Source organism: Myotis lucifugus, unplaced genomic scaffold (genome assembly GCF_000147115.1).
Source record: "Myotis lucifugus unplaced genomic scaffold, Myoluc2.0 scaffold_62, whole genome shotgun sequence".
Taxonomy (NCBI): Eukaryota; Metazoa; Chordata; class Mammalia; order Chiroptera; family Vespertilionidae; genus Myotis; species Myotis lucifugus.
Genome location: NW_005871110.1, coordinates 6,233,894 through 6,240,184, shown reverse-complemented (window position 1 = coordinate 6,240,184; position 6,291 = coordinate 6,233,894). Strand labels below are relative to the sequence as shown.

Genomic DNA, 6,291 nt, shown 5'->3' with positions numbered 1-6,291 from the left:
AGAAAGAGAAAGATACAGAATCCAGAGTTTGCACTTCTGGGGGGAGGAAAGGCATATTAACTAAAAATTGGTTAAGAGAGTTGTTCATATATTCCCCCAATGACTTTCTAAATTAACATAAAAACTGGATTATCATAATCTTTTTGCCTATATGAAAAGCATATAAGTTAAACATAACAAAACGAAGTTTTTAGAAGTGTGACTATTTAAGGTAGTTAATGCCTTTTAAACACTAAATCTGTCTTACTAACGTTTTGTGAAATGCTTGTTCTTGGATTTATATATGCCTACCATCTTTAGAAAGAAGTGATCTTCCTTGTCATGATTCCAAATTGTTTCTCAAGACAAGGCTTAATTACACTGTTAACATTCTTAACACTTTTTTTGTTTCTTTAAGTCATATAAGTGTTCATCTGGGACTAGGGAAATTCAAAGATCTCACCCACTTTTTATAATTATACACTAAGTAAGCAAATGGAAATTTAAAAGGAAGAAAGCACCTACCACACTAATTTTTGAAAATAATTAAAATTATTGAACATTCTTTCTGTTCCAGTGGACTGATGTGAAGAATAGGGAAAACAGTTACAAATTATAGCTACTTAAGGAATTGAAATCAAATTATTGTACTGCTTTTATTGTGTCATAAGCACATTAATAACTTAGAAAGCAGCACAGATAAAAGAGGAGCACACCGTTTCCTGCCCTCCCACCCACATGATTTTAAGCTTCTGACTGGTAGAGAAAAATGCAGGTTTCATTATATATGTACCTATGCCAATGATTGTTATGTTGGGGGTGGACACTCTTTAAGTAACTAATTTTCACAACCATCTAGCCTAGTTATTATGGACCAAGAAATAGAAGAATCAGGAGATAAAGCTCCAAAGATTACCAAGAAAATCAATGGCAAAATTTAGAACTGTCTTCATAATCAGGGAGTCCACAGGCCTAGGCTCCAACCCCAGTTTTGACACTTACCTACCAGTTGTTTGATTCTAAGGCAGTTAACTTTTTGGAACCTCAGTTTCTTTTTAAAAATTTATTTATTGATTTTTAGAGAAGGAGAGAAAGGGAGAGGGATAGAAATACCAATGAGAAACCTCATCGATCTGCTGCTTTCTGCACGCCCCCTATTGAGGATGGAGCCTGCAACCTGGGCATGTGCCTTGACCGGGAATCAAACTGTGACCTCTTGGTTGATGCTCAACCACTGAGCAACACCAGCTGAGCTGAACCTCTAAAATGGGTTGTTAGGTTGTTATATAGGGTAGTGATTAGTAGTTGAAATAATAAAAATTCTAGTTCCATCCTATTTCATGTGTGTTTGTCATATCGTTGTTAATAAAAGAGGTTCATTCCTATTAAACAAGCCCTTGCTTGTACCTACCACTGGATCCGGCTCTGCAGGGTGGTCCTGGGTGGGCTTCGGAATCCTGTCGATTACGCCAAGTAAATGTTGATGTAAGAAAAATTCAAACCTGTGGAGAATTTTTATGAGTTTATTTGAACCGAACCGATGACATATGCCAGGGAGCAAGATCTCCAATGATCCCTGGCTTTTGTTTTTAGGTTGATAATTAACCTCAAATTAGATAATTTTGGCTGAAGTGGGGAGCATGGATATTGAGAGGGGAGAAGAGAGAAGACTAGGAGAAGGCCCAACAGAGATGATGAGCACTTAAACTAGAACAATGGTATTAGGGATAGATACAAGAGGATGTCTTTGAGAAATATTTAGGAGCTATTTTCAGCAGGATTTAGTGGTTGATTAGAGGGGCTATGGATGGGTGAGTTAAAAGAAGTCAAGGGTGAATTATTTTTGGTTTAGGGTTGGATGGTAGGGACAGCAACTGACATAGGAAATATAGGAATGTTGGGTATAATGATTTAGAGATTCCATGTTCAATCCAAGTGGCTATCTCTAGGAGGAAATTAATATGTGCTAATTAATATAAATTTGGTATTCATCAACATATATTTTACTTTTACATTCTGGAGGTTTGGGAAATAGGCTCAGGTTAAGTAAACTTGGTATAGAATATGTCGTAGAAATTGCAATTAGAATTTATTAACTTATACTGAGGAATAATGAGGAATGAGTTACATGTAATTACATTTAATTAAATTACATTTAATGTAATCAGGTAGGGTTTAAGCTTGTCATTTTGCTATTGGTTTCTGTATGTCTTATGTCTTTATTGTTCCTTTGTTCCTTCATTTATTGCTTTTTTGCATTAACTAGGTATTATATATGAATATACATAACCTATATTTATAGTAAGCATGCATTTGTAAGTGTACATAAAAAAAGAAGGATACATATAGAAAGGGCTACAAGATTTTAAAAGGTATTATTTTGTTATTCATGGGATTATATTAATCATAACATTTTCAAAAAAACCACGATTTCCCACAATTGCTAAAGTTAAATCCAAATGTATGTATGTAAAGACATAGATAATATTTTTCTCTAATGACTTTGTAGACCCATGCTTCCATAACTTCCATCTCTTTACCATGACTGCCCTTCATCCTTCCCCAAAATTCAGCTTGCTTTTCTTTTTTTTTAATTAAAAAAAAAAATGAAGTGTCAGTAGGAACCTTGGTGGCATGTGAGCATAACCAAAAAGTATTTATTAGGTGTCACTTGTACGCACAATTTCCAAGAACGCAAAGCTCGATATAGAAAACCCAGACTCTACCAGTGCTTTACAACTAGATTGATGTCTTTAACTGTAAGACTGTCCAAAATTTCAAAATTCAATGTATAAACATGCAATAGAGTTTGATAGCCCTTGTATCCCACAGCTGGAAGAATAAGTAGTTGACCTTTAAGTAGTTTTCCGCTTCTTGGCAGATGGCCATTCAAATACATCTCGTACCCCAGCTGCCTTTTGTTTAAAGAACTTTGTGTTCTGGGCACTCTCTTGGCCCCATGCTGAATCAAAGGAGGTGGTGTCCTGATCCACAAGGTGGGTATATTTGGTACGACCAGAGCGCCCACAATTCTTGACCTGCATGACTTTGGGAAGAATTGTTTTGTTGAAATGAGCCTCCAGGGTAGGTGCGCTGAAATCTCTCTTGTATACTTCTTCATCCTCATCCATGAAGAAGGCACCCCGGTGATAATACTTCTGTAAGAACTTGTATTTGCCCTTAACAGCTTTGTTGGTAATAACTTTGCCATTTGCAGGAAGCTCAGCTCGCCTCTCTTCCTCAGTCAGGCTTCGCACGCGATCAATTTCTGCTTTCTCCGTCTCAAGCGCTTCTCGATCTTCTCTGTCCCTCTTGATTCTCTTTAGTTCTCGAACTTTCCATGCCTCATATTCCTCCTCACCATTTTCATCGTCAGTATTCAGTGCATCCAGGGCAGCCAGGGATCGCTTGTTTTCCTCCACCTCTCTCTTGGTCTCCTCTTCTACAATCTTGAGTGTATACTTGCGCCTCTCCTCGGCCCTGCGTTTAGCCTCCTGCTCCAGCTCCTTCTGTTCATGTTCTTGAACTGTTACTCGGTCCTTCTTTCAAATGAAGACCGGCTTAAGGCGAGGCTCCATCTCATCTTCACTGTCTGTTTACTCTTCATACTCGGACTCTGATTCTGACTCCTCCCCAGAACGCCCCTCATCTTCCACTTCCATGACTTCCATCTCTTCATTTTTTCTCTCCTCCTGTGCTCCTTGACGCATCATGCCACGGCGCCGCTCTGTTTCCTCATCATCAATTTCTTCCTCTTCTTCCTCACTGCTATCTTCTCGTTCCATGCGCCAAGCATCTCCTTCTACTTCTGAGTCACTTTCTCCTACGACTCCAGGTTCCACTATTTTCCGATGTCGAGCCAATCTCTCTTCCACATCTTCACTAATACGGTTCTGCAAACGCCGTAGTCGGGGGTCGCTAGATGAATCCTCCTCCTGTTCCTCAGGCTCTGCTTCTTGTTCTTTGGCTTTCTTTTTCTTTCTTTCTTTCTTTCTTTCTTTCTTTCTTTCTTTCTTTCTTTCTTTCTTTCTTTCTTTCTTTCTTTCTTTCTTTCTTTCTTTCTTTCTTTCTTTCTTTCTTTCTCTTTCTTTCTTTCTTTCTTTCTTTCTTTCTTTCTTTCTTCTCTCTCTCTCTCTCTCTCTCTCTCTCTCTCTCTCTCTCTCTCCCCCTCCCTCCCTCCCTCCCTCCCTTTCTTTCTTTTTTGTTTTGTTAAAAAAAAAATGTATTTTTCATTGCATTAAAAAAAAAACACCTGTTCAATATGCTCCCCCTCATGCAAACAGCTCTCATATGAGATTCTTCAGATTTTACGTTTTTTCCATTCTGGCTCATTCTTTGCTTCCTCATCATCAGATTCAACTTGTGCAAACATGGCTTTGGGCTGAGTCTTGGAATAGGCTGGAGAAACCCAGTACGGGTTGTCCTCCGCGGCCTTGGCATGGCGCAGGATGGCCTCCCGGGGCTTGCTGTCGTCGGTCTTATCCAAAGCAATGTTCTTCAGGATGTATGAGGACAGGGTGCCGCCGTGGGTTCCCACCCGGCCGCCACGACCTGGGCCCGCCACAGGAGGCTCGGGCTTGTGCGACTTCAGGGGGTCCAGTCTGTCCTTCTCCAGCTGCTTCCTGGTGCTCCACGGAACGTCGGCAAGGCGTGAGGGGTGATGATGTAGTCCTGGGTCAGAGTCTCGGCTTGCTTCGCCTTCCGCTGGGTTTTGACCACACATAATTTTGCTCCCCTCTGACTCTTGTTGGGGTCATAATAGACTTTCGCCAGCCGGTTTCCAGTTCCCACCATGATCTGGTTCAGCTTTGGATGCCACAGGCAGCGGACCACACTCGCGTCCGGGATGTCTATTTCATACACCCTCTGGAAAGTTCTGCGCTCAAAGAAAACGAGTTTGCCGCTGCCACATCCCCTTTGAACAGATGTGCCAGTTACTATGAGTTTATCATCTGGACTGAAACAGCAGTCAGTCATTGGAAACATGGTGGGAAGACCCGAGGCTGAAAAAAGTGGCTTATTAAACTGTCGGATGTCCCATAATTTTAATGTATCATCACCTCCACGAGAGGCAAGGACAGTACCATCATAGGAAAAAGCCACGCAAGAAGTGTCTGTACCCGGGTCATGAGCCTGTTTGTAGTGGAATTTAGGATGAACCGTCAGATTCCGGTCCCAGATCTGTATGCTTCCGTTCTGGCAGGCAGCTGCTATGAGGTTTCCATCTCTACTGTATGTGCACGTGGTGGGAATCACTTTTTTACCCTGCATCCTCCGTGGTTTAAACACACTTTTTTGTTTCTTTGGATTTTCAACTTCCCATGTCCTCACAGTCGCATCATTTGAGCAAGTCATAAATTCTCCCTTTATTTTGGGATGCCATGAGCCAGTATGAAGCATTGCTGTGTGACCCTTGGTGTTGGCCATGTCCACAATATACTGGTCTCCTTTTATACATCCCATTACTTCAAAACCATCTCTGTCAATCACTTTGGCTTGAGAGCTTCCGGATACAACAAGAATCATGTCTCCTGTGTTACTATACTGCAATGACTTGATCTGATGGCATTCACAGGGTTGAAGGGATCGAAATGCCTTAAAAGAAGCGTCCATTCCAGCAAAATCCCAAAACTTAACATCATAGTCGTATCCCCCTGTCACCAAGCGGGCACCTGAGGGGTCCAGACCCAAAGCAGAAACTGTTTTAGTGCCATGCTTCAGCGTTATTTCATGAGAATCAGGGATCTTTTGAACAGAATTTTCCTCTTCTGAATCACCACCACCACCACCATCATCATCATCATCACCATCTTCCTCTTCCTCATGAAGAGGTGGAGGTAAACGACCAATAGCTTGCTCCATACGATCAACAGGTTCTTCTGCCATGGTAGGGGGTAAAGGAGGGCCAATCAACTCATCATCAGAGGAATCAGAACTCGCTTCACTTCCACTACTGCTTGTATCACTGGAAGATGATTGAGAGCAATCTCTGACCACATCTGAGCCTGAAGATGTAGGTTCAATATCTTCATTTTGCCTTCTTAATTCTTTCTCTCTGTTCATTTCTTCCTCTTTTTCTCTTGCCTCCAGTGTTTTCCGACTTCTTTCCACAGCTGTTCTTCGAGTCTGTTCAAACATTGCTTCCAAATCAAATGTACGAGCTTTTTCCCCCGAACCCCGTGAAGCCCATGGTGACCGCCAGCTGCGGGTCTGGTCCCGACGTCTCAGCACCTTCGCTGGGCCCCGGGCGCTCCATCGCCGCCGCCTGCCCCAGAGCCAGCGGCAGCCCACACGGCTGCGCGGGCGCTGCGG

General features: G+C 42.0%; 1 long non-coding RNA gene and 2 pseudogenes across 1 annotated transcript in view; all 3 read right to left on the bottom strand.

Moving 5' to 3' along the window:
- LOC111826240 overlaps positions 1 to 6,291 on the bottom strand; it is a 9,710-nt gene that overhangs the window by 2,013 nt on the left and 1,406 nt on the right. Inside the window, exon 2 of the long non-coding RNA XR_002829525.1 lies at positions 1,391 to 1,481. This is a non-coding gene — a long non-coding RNA (uncharacterized LOC111826240). The remainder of the gene's footprint in view (positions 1 to 1,390; positions 1,482 to 6,291) is intronic.
- LOC102425132 overlaps positions 2,815 to 6,291 on the bottom strand; it is a 3,776-nt pseudogene continuing 299 nt past the window's right edge.
- Positions 4,194 to 6,269, bottom strand: LOC111826237 (annotated as a pseudogene).